This window comes from Ovis aries, chromosome 1, assembly GCF_016772045.2.
Source record: "Ovis aries strain OAR_USU_Benz2616 breed Rambouillet chromosome 1, ARS-UI_Ramb_v3.0, whole genome shotgun sequence".
NCBI classification, from domain to species: Eukaryota; Metazoa; Chordata; class Mammalia; order Artiodactyla; family Bovidae; genus Ovis; species Ovis aries.
This window is the reverse complement of record NC_056054.1, coordinates 66,589,100-66,605,181: the sequence shown is the minus strand read 5'-3', so window position 1 is coordinate 66,605,181 and position 16,082 is coordinate 66,589,100. Positions and strand designations below refer to the sequence as shown.

At 40.6% G+C, this 16,082-nt stretch overlaps 1 pseudogene; it reads left to right on the top strand.

The window, feature by feature from the left end:
- Positions 1–280: 280 nt before the first annotated feature.
- LOC101121583 (guanylate-binding protein 6-like) lies at positions 281–15,834 on the top strand (annotated as a pseudogene).
- Positions 15,835–16,082: the final 248 nt, after the last annotated feature.

The window sequence follows — 16,082 nt, the reverse complement described above, 5'->3', positions numbered from 1 at the left end:
GTAGGTAATTAATAGATAATTATTGAATAAATTGTCTTATTTATTCCTCAGACTATTTTAAGTTCTTGATCTAATTAAAATTCATTTAACTAGCTTAACTTCTTTAGGGAGTCATGATTGTTGAACGGTTAAAAAATCAAAACTTTCTTCCATATAGCATGCCCTTTCTCTCATCTAGTACACTATTAGGCCACGTGGGCATGCATGGATATTTCCTCACACTGGGAAATGAAATTAGAATTATGGAAAGAATTTAACTGTTAAAGATATGAGTTGTTAGATGGTACACAAAAGTAAGCATCCTTGAAGTAGAGAAAGCACCATGCTCTATTCTAGGGCACCTACAATCCTATGAGTCTAATATCATAACTCCTGGGCTGCTTACATTATCTGCTGTCACTGAATGTTGCTTTCCCCCCTTCTGTTGCAGGTTTCCATCTGGGCTCCACAGTGCAGTTTGAAACGAAGGGCATCTGGACGTGGTGTGTGCCTCACCCCTCCAAGGAGAGCCACACCCTGGTCCTTCTGGACACTGAGGGTCTGGGGAATGTAGAAAAGGAATTTTTTAAAGTTAAAATATAAAAAATAAAATAAATAAAATAAAATTGAAATATAGTTGACTTATATATATGTAATATATATGTTCAGATTATTTTCAACTAGGTTACTATAATATATTGAATATAATTCCATTTATACAATAAACCCTTACTGCTTATATATTTTATGTATAGTAGTTTGTATCTGTTAGAAAGGCAATGCAAAAGAATGCTCAGACTATCGCACAATTGCACTCATCTAAAACGCTAGTAAAGTAATGCTCAAAATTCTCCAAGCCAGGCTTCAACAATACGTGAACTGTGAACTCCCTGATGTTCAAGCTGGGTTTAGAAAAGGCAGAGGAACCAGAGATCAAATTGCCAACATCCGCTGGATCATGGAAAAAGCAAGAGAGTTCCAGAAAAACATCTACTTCTGCTTTCTTGACTATGCCAAAGCCTTTGACTGTGCGGATCACAATAAACTGTGGAAAATTCTGAAAGAGATGGGAATACCAGACCACCTGACCTGCCTCTTGAGAAATCTGTATGCAGATCAGGAAGCAACAGTTAGAACTGGAAATGGAACAACAGACTGGTTCCAAATAGGAAAAGGAGTCCGTCAAGGCTGTATATTGTCACCCTGCTTATTTAACTCCTATGCAGAGTATATCATGAGAAACGCTGGACTGGAAGAAACACAAGCTGGAATCAAGATTGCCGGGAGAAATATCAATAACCTCAGATATGCAGATGACACCACCCTTATGGCAAAAAGTGAAGAGGAACTAAAAAGCCTCCTGATGAAAGTGAAAAGGAGAGTGAAAATGCTGGCCTAAAGCTCAACATTCAGAAAATGAAAATCATGGCATGTGGTCCCATCACTTCATGAGAAATAGATGGGGAAACAGTGGAAAAAGTGTCAGACTTTATTTTTGGGGGCTCCAAAATCACTGCAGATGGTGATTGCAGCCATGAAATTAAAAGACGCTTACTCCTTGGAAGGAAAGTTATGACCAACCTAGATAGCATATTCAAAGGCAGAGACATTACTTTGCCGACTAAGGTCCATCTAGTCAAGGCTATGCTTTTCCTGTGGTCATGTATGGATGTGAGAGTTGGACTGTGAAGGAGGCTGAGCGCCGAAGAATTGATGCTTTTGAACTGTGGTGTTGGAGAAGACTCTTGAGAGTCCCTTGGACTGCAAGCAGATTCAACCAGTCCATTCTGAAGGAGATCAGCCCTGGGATTTCTTTGGAAGGAATGATGCTAAAGCTGAAACTCCAGTACTTTGGCCACCTCATGCGAAGAGTTGACTCATTGGAAAAGACCCTGATGCTGGGAGGGATTGGGGGCAGGAGGAGAAGGGGACGACCGAGGATGAGATGGCCAGATGGCATCACGGACTCGATGGACGTGAGTCTGAGTGAACTCCAGGAGATGGTGATGGACAGGGAGGCCTGGCGTGCTGCAATTCATGGGGTCTCAGAGTCGGACACGACTGATTGACTGAACTGAAGTGAACTGAATTTATCCCATCCCTCCCTCCCTTTCCCCTTTCATATCCATAAGTTTGTTTTTTATGTCTCTAAGCCTGTTGATCTTTTGTATATAGATCATTGATGTTATTTTTTTAGTTTATACATATAAGTGGCATCATAAAATATATGTCTTTGTCTGACTTAGTATGAAAATCTCTGGGTCTGTACATGTTGCTGCAAATGGCATTCTTTCTTTCTTTTTTGTTGCTGAGTAATATGCTGTTATATATGTGTGTGTGTATATATATATATATATATATATATGTAGGCTTCTCAGGTGGTGCTTATGGTAAAGAACCCCACTGCCAGTGCAGAAGACATAGGAGATGTTGGGTTTGATTCCTGGGTGAGGAAGATCCCCTGGAGAAGGGCATGGCCACCCACTCCAGTATTCTTGCCTGGAGAATCCCATGGACAGAGGAGCACAGCAGGTTATAGTCTATAGGGACGCAGAGTCAGACATGACTGAAGTGACATAGTGTGCGCAGGCGCGTGCGGGTACACACACACACACACACACACACACATATATATGTGAAAGTGAAAGTGAAAGTTGCTCAGTTGTGTCTGATTCTTTGTGACACCATGGACTGCCCATGGAATTCTCCAGGCCAGAATACTGGAGTGGGCAGCCTTTCCCTTCTCCAGGGGGTCTCCCAACCCAGGGATCAAACCCAGGTCTCCTGCATTGCAGGCAGATTCTTTACCAACCGTACTATTAGGGAAGCCCCATATACATATTATACACATATATAATATATATGTATGTAATATGTATAATGTATACATATGTAATATGTATTATGTATACCTATGTATAATGTATATTATACATATTATAATATGTAATATGTAACATGTATAATTATATACATATATAATCTATATATTTTATGCATTTATATATTTATATTTACATATATTTATATATACATGTAAAATTACATACCATGTCTTCATAAACCAATTATCTGTTGATTAGGTACATGGGTACTTGGGTTGTTTCCATGTCTTGGATATTATAAATAGTGCTATTATGAGCTTTGAGATGCAAACATCTTTTTGAATTAGATATTTCAAGATATATGCCTAGGAATGGTATTGCTGAATCATATACTAGCCCCAGTTTCAGTTTTTTTTAAAGAAACCTCCATACTGTTTTCCATAGTGTTTGTACCAACTTACAATTCCACCAACAGTATGGAATTGTAACTTTTCTCCACATTTGTTATTTGCAAATTTTTTGATGATGGCCATAGCCGACTAAGGTCCATCTAGTCAAGGCTATGGTTTTTCCTGTGGTCATGTATGGATGTGAGAGTTGGACTGTGAAGAAGGCTGAGCACCGAAGAATTCATGCTTTTGAACCATGGTGTTGGAGAAGACTCTTGAGAGTCCCTTGGACTGCAAGGAGATCCAACCAGTCCATTCTGAAGGAGATCAGCCCTGGGATTTCTTTGGAAGGAATGATGCTGAAGCTGAAACTCCAGTACTTTGGCCACCTCATGCAAAGAGTTGACTCATTGGAAAAGACCCTGATGCTGGGAGGGATTGGGCCTAGAAGGAGAAGGGGACGACAGAGATGAGATGGCTGGATGGCATCACTGACTCGATGGATGGGAGTCTGAGTGAACTCCAGGAGTTGGTGATGGACAGGGTGGCCTGGCATGCTCTGATTCATGGGGTTGAAAGAGTCGGACATGACTGAGCGACTGAACTGAACTGAACTGAACTGATTCTAACTAATGTGAGATGATACTTCATGGTAGTTTTGATTTGCATTTCTCTGATACTTAGTGACATTGAACATCTTTTCATGTGCTTTTGGCCATCTGTATGTCTTCTTTCTGGAGAAGGAAATGGCAACTCACCCCAGTATTCTTGCCTGAAAAATTCCATGGGCTTAGGAGCCTGGTAGGCTGCAGTCCATGGGGTCACAAAGAGTCGGACATGAGTCTTCTTTGGAGAAATGTCTACTTAGATCTTCTGCCCACATTTTGATTGAAATGTTTGTTTTTATGATATGAGTTGTATGAGCTGTTTGTATATTTTGGAAATTAAGTGCTTATTGGTTGCACTATTTATAAATACTTTCTCCCAGTCCAAGGGTTGTTTTTTTCATTATGTTTGTGTTTCTTTTGTTGTGCAAAAGCCTTTAAGTTTGATTAGGACCCATTTGTTTATTTTTGTTTATATTTCTTTTGCCTTGGAAGATTGGTCATGTATGGATGTGAGAGTTGGACTATAAAGAAGGCTGAGCACTGAAGAATTGATGTTTTTGAATTGCGGTGTTGGAGAAGACTCTTGAGAGTCCCTTGGACTGCAAGGAGATCCAACTAGTCCATCCTAAAGGAGGTCAGTCCTGGGTGTTCATTGGAAGGTGTTCAGCGATGTTGAAGCTGAAAGTCCAATACTTTGGCCACCTGATGCGAACAACTGGCTCATTTGCAAAGACCCTGATTCTGGAAAAGATTGAGGGCAGGAGGAGAGGGGGACGACAGAGGATGAGATGGTTGGATGGCATCACCAATTCGATGGACATGGGTTTGGGTTGACTCTGGGAGTTGGTGATGGACAAGGAGGCCTGGCATGCTGCGGTTCATGGGGTCACAAGGAGTCAGACACGGCTGAGAAATGGAACTGAACTGAACTGAACTGAACTGGGAGATTGGGCCAAGAAAACATTGCTATGATTTCTGTCGGAGCATGTTTTGCTTATGCTATCTTATAGGGGTTTTATGGTACCATGTTTTATAGGTCTTTAAATGATTTTGAGTTTATTTTTGTATAAAATGTGACAGTGTTCTAATTTCATTGGTTTACATGAGGCTGTCCAGCTTTGCCTACATGAGTTTTTAAAGAGACTATCTTTTCTCCTTGTATATTCTTCCTTTCTTTCTTGTAGATAATGAGCCATAGTTGTATGGGTTTATTTGGGGGCAATTTTTTTTCCCATTGATCCATAAGTCTGTTTTTGTATTAGTACCACACTGTGTTAATAAGTGTATATTTCAGCATAGTCTGGAAGGGTTACATCACCAGCTTTATTTTTTATTTCCTTCTATATCCACATTAGTGAGAGGTTTTTTTTTTTTTTTTTAATCATGACTGGATGTTGAATTTTATCAAACACTTTTTTCTGCATCTATTGAGGTGATCATGTGGATTTTGCCATTTTAATTACAATGTATCTTGGTTTAGTCTCTTTGGGTTCATCTGTTTGGAGTCTTCTTTCCTTCCTGTACCTGAATATCTGTTTCCTTCTTTAGGTTTGGAAAAATTTGAGCCATAAGTTCTTCAAATGCTTTTTAAATCCTCCTTTCTCTTTCTTCTTAGATCCCTACTCTGGGTAGATTGGCATGCTTTATATTATCTTATAACCCCATATATTGCTCTCCCCCCCCCAACCACCATTTTTCTGTCTGCTGTTCTGACTGGGTGATTTTCATTATTCTATCTTTCATATCACTTACCTTTTTTTTTTTGTATTATTTAGTTTGCTATTTATTGCTTTTAGCTTAGCTTTTATCCTGGCAAATGAGTTTTCTAATTTCAGCTGGTCCCTCTTTGTAGTTTTTAGTTTTTTGTTATAGGGGTCTGCATTTTTATTGGTAGTCTTTCCTGATTCCTTTAGCATTTTTATTGCCTTCTTCTTGAACTCAAAGTCTGGTAGACAGTGAAACAAAGAATTTCATTGTTCTTTCAGGGGAATTCTCTTGATCTTTTAATTGGGAGTGGTTCTTCTGCTTCTTCATTTTACTTTTCTCTGAACGAATGAGAACTTCAATGAATTGAGAAGAATTCAGAATTCAGTTATCTGCTGTGGTCTAGAAGGGCCGTTTTTATGTGGGAGAGTTCCTGTGTGGCTGGCATGCGTCTAATGTTTCTGGTGAGAGTGCTGTTCTTCGCCCTGGTGCCTCCATCTTTCCTCGATGAGTGGGGCCCGTTAAAGGGCATGTGATTAGTGTTGTGGTGAACAGAGCCTGCACTGGATGTTGAGTGTGGCCTTCTCTTTGCTCTGTGGTTGTCACGGCCCTGCTGGGGGCAGAGTCTGCTCCCCAGTTGTTGAAGTTGAAGCCATCTGTTTCTGAGATGTGGCCTGTGTTAGGAGGGGCTGGGAGAAAAGCCAATGAGTATTCCTCTGCTGGACCTTTCCACCAGGGAGTACACTCTGTGGTGCTGCCTGCCATCCACTGCTCTGGCTTACAGGGAACACTGTTCTTGGCACTGCTCTTGGCCCTGCCTCAATGATGGAGATGCAGGCTATCAGCCCAGGTGCCCCTCAGGTGCTGTGCTGACAAAACCAGCAGTGCAGATCTGTCACCATAGATTTTCTGAGGTCAGGCCCCAGGACTGCTGTCATCACATACCTGGACCTGCTGTGGAGGCGGTGGAATCAGCCCAGATCCCAGGTTCCCCCTCAGTGTGCAAGCACCCACAACACTCACAGCTGCTGGCATCAGACCCACCCCAGCCATGGGAGCACCAGTAATCTACTTGGATGTCCCACAGGTGCTGAGTTTACAAGCAGTGTAAATCCACAGATCACAGGGCTGCTGGGACAAGGGTCAGATTTCAGCCCTGCCTCTGCCTGTGGTCAACTCACAGGTACTGATGGGTTTCCAGAGCTCTTAGAGATGGAGGTCACCCACTGTAAGCAGGCAGGGATTGTGGCTGTGGTGGTGGGCCCTATGTCTCAATATCCAAGCTGTAACAATAGGGCTTCTATGGGGGATCTGGGCTCCTCCCTGCAAACACTCTTGTGTTTGCAGCTTGTACCACATTCCTGCCCCTTCAGGCTGTATTTATGAGCCAGTCCCAGTCTTCTCCTCAAGTCTGTCCACCGAAACCCGAGTTTCCTTACCCGGCCTCTGTGTGCACCAGCCAAGGCATACCTCGGGAGGGGGAATGCAGTGATGGGCATGGACCCTCTGTGCTGGTCTCCCTCTCTTCTGCCTGCTGCAAGCTTGCTGGTGCTCTCTCCTCTGAGCCTCCAAAACTCCCTATCTGTCCCAGTTGATCTCCTGGCTGGTTAAGGGTGTTCCCAGGGTGAGGGAACATTTCCTCTTTCACAGCTTCCTCCTAGGGCTGCAGTTCCTATCCTGATTCCTTTTTTTCTTTCTTCCTACTTGGCACTACTTGGTTATGTGGTGATCTTTCTTACAGTGTTGATTGTATGAGATCTTCTTTCAGGGTTCAGTAGGCAGTCTGCCAGAACTGTTCCACAGCAGATATATTTTTGAAGTGTCTATAGGAGGAGGTGAGCTCCACATCCTTCTATTCCATTGTTTGTTCTCCCTGACATATTCATTGTTTTTATTTGATACACTACTGCTAAGTTGCTTCAGTCGTGTCCGACTCTGTGCGACCCTGTAGATGGCAGCCCACCAGGCTCCCCTGTCCCTGGGATTCTCCAGGCAAGAACACTGGAGTGGGTGGCCGTTTCCTTCTCCAATGCATGAAAGGGAAAAGTGAAAGTGAAGTCACTCAGTTGTGTTCGACTCTTAGCGACCCCATGGACTGCAGTGCACCAGGCTCTTCTATCCATGGGATTTTCCAGGCAAGAGTACTGGAGTGGGGTGCCATTGCCTTCTCCATAATGATTATCAATTTCATTGCTGAGGTTCACTGCTAATATGTAAACCCTTTGAATATATTGTCATCTTCATTGTATTTGTTTTTCAAGTGTTTTAAAATGTTTGTAAATATTATGAGATAGTCTTCTTGAGTGTATTCATTATCATATTTATCTGCTTTTTATAACTAATAAAGATAAGTAATGTTTAGTAACAGTACATAGACATTTAATTTAATTAGATCTATTCTGAGCTTTCAGTTGTGACTAGGAAAGTATACATTGTGACTTACTTTTTGTTAAATGAATATGTGATGTTGCTTATTACTGAACAATGAATTGTTTAAGGCACTCTATGTTGTTTTTTACTCTCTCATTTTATCCCATTCAGGAAAAAAAAGGAGGCTCTTTGTGGAATGTATTATCAGAATTCCTTTTTAGATGAGGAAACTGAGGGCACAGGAAATGTCAATGTAATTGACAAAACTCAGATTTTACTTTTAATTCTGTTTTCAAGGTTTTTTCCTTTGTATCAATACTTTACTATCTGAAATAACAAATGGAAAACTGATTAAAGAAATAAGAATGAATTTCTGAAGAGAAGACTGCTAGTGCTTGCTCTAATATGTTTTCCAGGGTGATCTTTGCCCTAGCTGTGCTTCTGAGCAGTTCTCTGGTAAACAACAGCATGAGCACCATCAACAATGATGCACTGGAGAAACTGCAGTATCCTTCCCAGTTTTATTGAGAAATTGATGAGAATGGAGACCGAATTGGATTTCCCTTCCCTGTGGCTGAGTTGCCTTTGTGGAACAGTGGGGACCAAGGGCAAAGGAGAATGTTTATAATCATTTTTATGAGGAAAATGTGGGAATTGTGTGTAGAAATTTCTTTTTCCTTAACCAAGTCCTAGCTATGTGTCAGAGCTCACAGAAATCACCAGGGCCAAGTCCACTCCAAACTGGATGAAGTAAAAAATTCCACAGAGTATATGAATTACTTTCCAGACTTTATCTGGGCTGTATGGGATTTCACCCTGAAGTTGAAGGTACATGTTTATCCTATCACAGAAGATGAGCACTTGGATAATGCCTTGAAGCTGATTAGAGGTATCAGAGCATGATCTAGGCAGTGAGTAGTCAAGTAGAGGGTGGGATCTACTAAATACTGTCCATCATCTCTGGGGTTGCTTTTATATTCGAAACTAGTTCAAGGGCCATAGAAATGGTGACTGTGATCTAGGTTGTTATTCCTTGATAAGTTCTAGTGACTACAGTTACGCTCACCCAAGAAGAACAGGGCTTAACAAAGTGAAATTATTCAAAACTAGTTTGTACTTAAGATAATTTGTACCTTAACATTCAGATACAATAGGAACTAAGACTTTTCAAGAACCAGATGCTTGCTTCCCTTATTATGCTTCTCCTTTCAAAAGCAGAAGAGACATTACTTTGCCAACAAAGGTCCGTCTAGTCAAGGCTATGGTTTTTGCAGTAGTCATGTATGGATGTGAGAGTTGGACTGTGAAGAAAGCTGAGCGCTGAAGAATTGATGCTTTTGAACTGTGGTGTGGAGAAGACTCTTGAGAGTCCCTTGGACTGCAAGGAGATTCAACCAGTCCATTGTGAAGGAGATCAGCCCTGGGATTTCTTTGGAAGGAATGATGCTAAAGCTGAAACTCCAGTACTTTGACCACCTCATGAGAGGAGTTGACTCATTGGAAAAGACTCTGATGCTGGAAGGGGTTGGGGGCAGGAGGAAAAGGAGACGACAGAGGATGAGATGGCTGGATGGCATCACTGACTCGATGGATGCAAGTCTGAGTGAATTCTGGGAGTTGGTGATGGACAGGGAGGCCTGGCGTGCTGCAATTCACGGGGTCGCAAAGAGTCGGACACAACTGAGTGACTGAACTGAACTGATTATAGTTGAGAAAAACAATGATAATTGTTAGGCCTAAAATAATAATGAAAGATATATTTCCTTAGTTTTTATTCTTCTCAAGGAAGGGTATAACTTTCTGGAGTGTGGATAGGAAGGCCATAACTTTCTAAAGTGTGGATAGGAAGGCTATAACTTTCTAAAGTGTGGATAGTTGTATCTTCTACAACAAGTGATTTTAAACCTTAAAAAACCTGATGATTTTTCAACCTATACTTTTTCATTATTTCTAACAACCTGATCTTTCATTTTATTTTCCTCATCATATAATTCTTTTAATTCTAACATATTTAGTCACCATTTAGTCATATTTACTTACTTGGTCACTATTTTAAATTAGTAAGTCATTGTAATGAATTACATTTAAAGGTGGGTGAGTACTGGAAAAAACTGCTGTGCTTATGGGGTAGTGGTAAGTTCTTCAAATTACATTTAGGTTCCTTTTAGTCTTCAGAGTTTCTACCCAAAATGGCTAGTCTTATTTGTATTATGTGAATTTAATCAATGAAGTTTTCCTTAACTGAACACGGTATGTATGCCCCATGTTAATCATTACTCCATTACTTTTGTTTGTAGTTTCTCTTCATTTTGTTCCTAAGGTTTACTTCCAAGATGAATTGGAGTAAACCAGAAATTGATATTATTATCATTCATTAAATCTCTTATTTGATAAACATCTAATGAACTGAGTACCATGTGTATTTATGTGCTTTGAAGATGTAAGTTTCTTATTCGGAGCTGCTGTTTCCAAAAATTGCTCTCCAGGGATATGCCATCCTTGGGAGTTTCACTTTTAATTTTTATGTATATGTCAGAGGAGTTCTATGAGAATCAGTTCAGTTAAGTTCAGTTCAGTGCAGTCACTCAGTCGTGTCCGACTCTTTGTAACCCCATGAATCGCAGCACGCCAGGCCTCCCTGTCCATCACCAACTCCCAGAGTTCACTCAGACTCAAGTCCATCGAGTCAGTGATGCCATCCAGCCATCTCATCCTCTGTCGTCACCTTCTCCTCCTGCCGCCAATCCCTTCCAGCATCAAAGTCTTTTCCAATGAGACAACTCTTCACATAACGTGGCCAAAGTACTGGAGTTTCAGCTTTAGCATCATTCCTTCCAAAGAGATCCCAGGGCTGATCTCCTTCAGAATGGACTGGTTGGATCTCCTTGCAGTCCAAGGGACTCTCAAGAGTCTTCTCCAACACCGCAGTTCAAAAGCATCAATTCTTCGGCGCTCAGCCTCCTTCACAGTCCAACTCTCACATCCATACAGGACCACTGGAAAAACCATATTCTTGGCTAGATGGACCTTAGTCGGCAAAGTAATGTCTCTGCTTTTGAATATGCTATCTAGGTTGGTCATAACTTTCCTTCCAAGGAGTAAGCGTCTTTTAATTGCATGGCTGCAATCACCATCTGCAGTGATTCTGACACTGTTTCCACTGTTTCCCATCTATTTCCCATGAAGTGATGAGACAGGATGCCATAATCTTCGTTTTATGAATGTTGAGCTTTAAGCCAAATTTTTTGCTCTCCTCTTTCACTTTCATCAAGAGGCTTTTTAATTCCTCTACACTTTCTGCCATAAGGGTGGTGTCATCTGCATATTTGAGGTTATTGATATTTCTCCTGGCAATCTTGATTCCAGCTTGGGTTTCTTCCAGTCCAGCATTTCTCATGATGTACTCTGCATATAAGTTAAATAAGCAGGGTGACAGTATACAGCCTTGACATACTCCTTTCCCTATTTGGAACCAGCCTGTTGTTCCATGTCCAGTTGTGACTGTTGCTTCCTGACCTGCATACAGATTTCTCAAGAGGCAGGTCAGGTGGTCTGTATTCCCATCTCTTTCAGAATTTCCACAGTTTCTTGTGATCCACACAGGCAAAGGCTTTGGCATAGCCAAGAACGCAGAAATAGATGTTTTTCTGGAACTCTCTTGTTTTTTCCATGACCCAGCGGATGTTGGCAATTTGATCTCTGGTTCCTCTGCCTTTTCTAAAACCAGCTTGAACATCAGGAAGTTCACAGTTCACATATTGCTGAAGCCTGGCTTGGAGAATTTTGAGCATTACTTTACTAGCATGTGAGATGAGTGCAATTGTGTAATAGTTTGAGCATTCTTTGGCATCGTCTTTCTTTGGGATTGGAATGAAAACTGACCTTTTCCAGTCCTGTTGGCCACTGCTGAGTTTTCCAAATTTGCTGTCATGTTGAAATTAGAAGACTCCAAAGATAAAAAAATTTCCCCACTTATAAAAATTTTAGTTGCCTTATGCCAAGACTCTACTGTTTTCTTTCTTCTTCAAGTCAGAATTCCAAAGTTAAAAATTCCAACATATCCAGGGAGTGTATCAGGCATCTTTTTTCCAAAATGGAAATGTTTCATCTTTGACCAGCCATACATGAAAAGGAATTCCTAGCCCATATTGAGGAAATTTTGGAAAGACAAGTGGATCCTAAATTCAAGGAACAATCAAATAATTTCTGTTCATGTATCTTGATCCATGCAAGGACCAAGACCCTCAGGGAAGGGGTGAAGGTCACTGGAAATGGTGAGTTTGCTTTTTCAAAGTTATATTTCTGTGTGGCCTGTTATGTGTTGACTATTTATAATATGTTTTCTTTAGTAGTTTTGTTTCATATGTAGAAGTGTGTAGTTATTTTAAAAAGTGTCATGCCTCAGAGATAAATATGTAAATGTTTTAGAAATTCGTTGTCATTTTGGGATCAACAAATTCCTTTCCAAAACCCTTGTCACTGCTATCTGGGGTTGCTGAATTTAAGAAAAATCCCACCATTGGTAATAAAATCACTAGCTGGGTATGAAAATAGAGGACATTGTCTTCTCAGGGAAAGTTCTATACTATGTCTTTTTCTCAAGGAGACTTCTTAATAATTTAAATCAGTCCAAAGTAACTATTAGTTTCTGAGTCCCTGAAAATCCATGAACAGTTTAGGAATTAGGAATAAACATTATTTTTATTATCCTGTAGAATTTATTTGTGCAGTTTCTGTTCTTCTTTTAATTTGTGTTAACCTGAAATAATTTTTCTCAGATACCTCTAATTATGTTAGATGAAGATAGATATTTAATATTTTTAATGTTATGAACTAGAGAATAATAAAGATTGTGAAAATGAAGGTGATGACAGTGGAAATAAGTAGGGGTGTGTGTGTGTGTGTGTGTATGTGTGTGTGTGTGAATGTGTGTGTCTGGTTTAAGAATTGTAATTTCACAACCTTGAATCTCACTGAGTGAGAACTTGATATTTATTCATATTTCTACTTTATTCAGGGCTGGCTACTCTGGTGGTAACTTAGGTGGATGCTGTTAATACTGGAACAATTCCTTGTTTGGAGAATGCAGTGACAACTCTGGCCCAGCTGGAGAACTCAGAAGTTGTGCAGAAGGCAGCTGATCACTACAATGAGCAGATAACCCAGGGAATGAGCCTCCCTGCAGACATGCTCCAGGAGCTGCTGGAAGTGCAAGTAACCTGTGAAAGGGAAGCCATTGTCATCTTCATGGGGGTGCTCCTTCAAGGATGACTGATAGAAATTCCAGAAGAAGCTCATGGTACTTTGTCTTAGTATTTGTCCTTTTTGATTCTTACCCTTCTAGAGTGATGCCTGGGGTTTATCTGCTATTCAGGGAAAAGTAGTCTGGATTCTCATGAGAGAGAGAGAATGCTAGAGAACTATCTTTGCTTCTTTTTCCTTAAAGCTTGGGAAAGTTTTCAGGATCTCTCTGATTTCTCAAGCAAAAGTAGCGTTGAGCATTGATTTCTCCTTTAGTGATTGTCGCATGGTTCCGGAACTCCACTAAGTCATTCCTGAGATGGTTGTTCGCTGGGTATAATCATTCCTGTTCCTAGATAGGAGACAGAGGTTGAGATAGTTGGATGGTGTCACCGACTCCATGGACATGAGTCTGAGCAAACTTCAGGAAATAGTGAAGGACAGGGAAGCCTGGTGTGCTGCAGTCCATGGAGTCACAAAGAATTGGACATGACTGAACAACATTCCTTGATACTTGATTTCCATGGGCAAACTATCTTAACAAAAGCAAGTTTGTTATATTTACTTTCTTTATTAGTTGTCTTTCTATTTACTTTCTTTATTAGTTGTCATTGTTTTATTGAAGACAGAGCCATGGGATGCTATAGCTACTAGGAATGATAGAGAATAGATAACCGCAGTATTTCACAGATCATACTCTTTCAGTGTGTGCATGCCTGGTTAGTCTCTTCAGTTGTGTCCGACTCTTTGTGGTCCTATGGACTATAGCCCACCAGGTTCTCCTGACCATGGGATTCTCCGGGAAAGAATACTGGAGTGGGTTGCTATGCCCTTCTCCAGAGGATCTTCCCAACCCATGGATTGAACCCACATCTCTTATGTTTCCTGCATTGGAAGGCAGTTTCTTTACCACTTGTGCCACCTGGGAAGCCCGCAGAGGTTTCAGAGTTGGGAATAAACATCTGTATTTTGGCTACATTGCTTGTCTGGCTCCACTGGAATGGTTTTCTCATGAGGACCACCTTAGACCAATTCTTCTACCATATTCCTTGGAAATTTATCTTCTCTGTTCCTTGCTTCTGGTGACATTCCTCTACATTTACCCTGTAGGCATTTAAAAAGAATAAGGAAGTTTTACTGCTGCAGAATGAAGAGGCATTTACTAAATACTGCCAAGCTAAACTTGATCTACTTTCAAAGGCCCTAATGAAAAGTATTTCAGAAGGAAGTTTCTCTGCTTCTGGAGGGAACAAACTCTACAGGAAAGCAATGGAAAGTTTGCAATGGGACAATTTCCATGCACCCAGGAAAGGAGTGAAGGTGAGGAACAAGGGGAGCATGGGGAGCCTACAGAATAGAGTCCGGGGGTCTCCTGAAAATCTGAGAGCAAAACACCATGTGTGGGTAATGAGAGAGCATAAGAAAATCATGACAGCTTTAGTTTTTAAGGCCCACTACATGGTATTTATCCCTTAGGAGAAATGTCCATCTCCACCCCACCGAAATGGATTTCTAAAATCACAAGAGACAGAACAGAAATTATTCATTTCTTCATATAACAAAGTAACATTTTATATGTCACGTTGAGGATTTATGATGCAAAGTCAGAATCTTTGTATTCAAGGCTGGATCAAAATGCAAGAGGAAGTCAAATAAATAAACAATTGCATATAGAGGGATAGCACTTTACATAACTGTGATCCTGGGCTTCACTGGTGATGGTGATAATAAACCTAATGATAATAGCACAACAGAGTATATTGAACCATTATTGCCTAGAGGCATACTGCTAAGCTGTTTCTCTATACAGTTTAATTTAATTCTGGTAAAAATGTTCCATAATGCTTATAAAAAATCTACTTTTATAGATGTTACAGATCTAGGAGGCACACGGTGGCTAAATAACTTGCCTAAAGTTACACACCTCACAAGAGGCAAGAGAGAACAGCAGCATATATTAGAGTCTGATTTTCACATTGGGCACATAGTTTAGGAAAATTCCCTGGAAAACGAGGGGGATATAAACTGAAATGTTTGTATATGTTGTTGAAGTTGAGATGTTATTCAAAGGGAAGAGTCCCAAGTAAATGTGCAAACATATGAGACTGTGAGTTTGTACAACTGCATGTAATTCTGACTCCTTGATTCCTGGAGCAGATGAAAGGAAATAACACTGGTCAGGGGACTGGAGGGTTGCCATTTCCTACTCCAGGGGAGCTTCCCTAGCAGCTGAGCAAAATTCACACCCTAATGGTGTGTGAATGTTAGTAAGGTTGGGAACTATTCTTCCTCTCACTGTCCAGATCTAACTCAGAAGATATTCTCTGCTGTAAATATTATCCTTTGATGATCTAACACTGCTGCTGCTGCTAAATCACTTCAGTCGTGTCCGACTCTGTGCGACCCCGTAGACGGCAGCCTACCAGGCTCCCCCGTCCCTGGGATTCTCCAGGCAAGAACACTGGAGTGGGTTGCCATTTCCTTCTCCATGATGACCTAATAAGAGAGAATAATTATATGTGTCAAACAGATAATTTAACAAAGTTCTTAAATATAAAATCTGATTTTTGAAAAAATAAGATTTTTCAAACCTTGCATTTTCCTCTTACGTTCCTGTTTCAGGTTCAAATCAAGGTTCAGATCAATCTGCTTATTGAAGGATTTAGTGGGAAAGCTGAGGGGATGAAAGCAGAGATGAATCATATCAGAATCAATTGAGAAGAGTAAAAAGGATAAAGCTCCCTGGATTTCACAGAGCTTGGACACAATTGCCACTGAAGCACTTGCAATTCTGTATGCTCCTGCTAAACTAATTGGCCAGGGTCTGAAGGACCTGAACTCACTGTTTAAATAGGATTAGCTTTTACAGACAAAGGTACAGAACAGTTTACAAAGTCTAGAGATAGAGACAAACACTTCTAGAAGCTATCTTGATGATTTTATTTCATATTAGTGGGAAATAATGA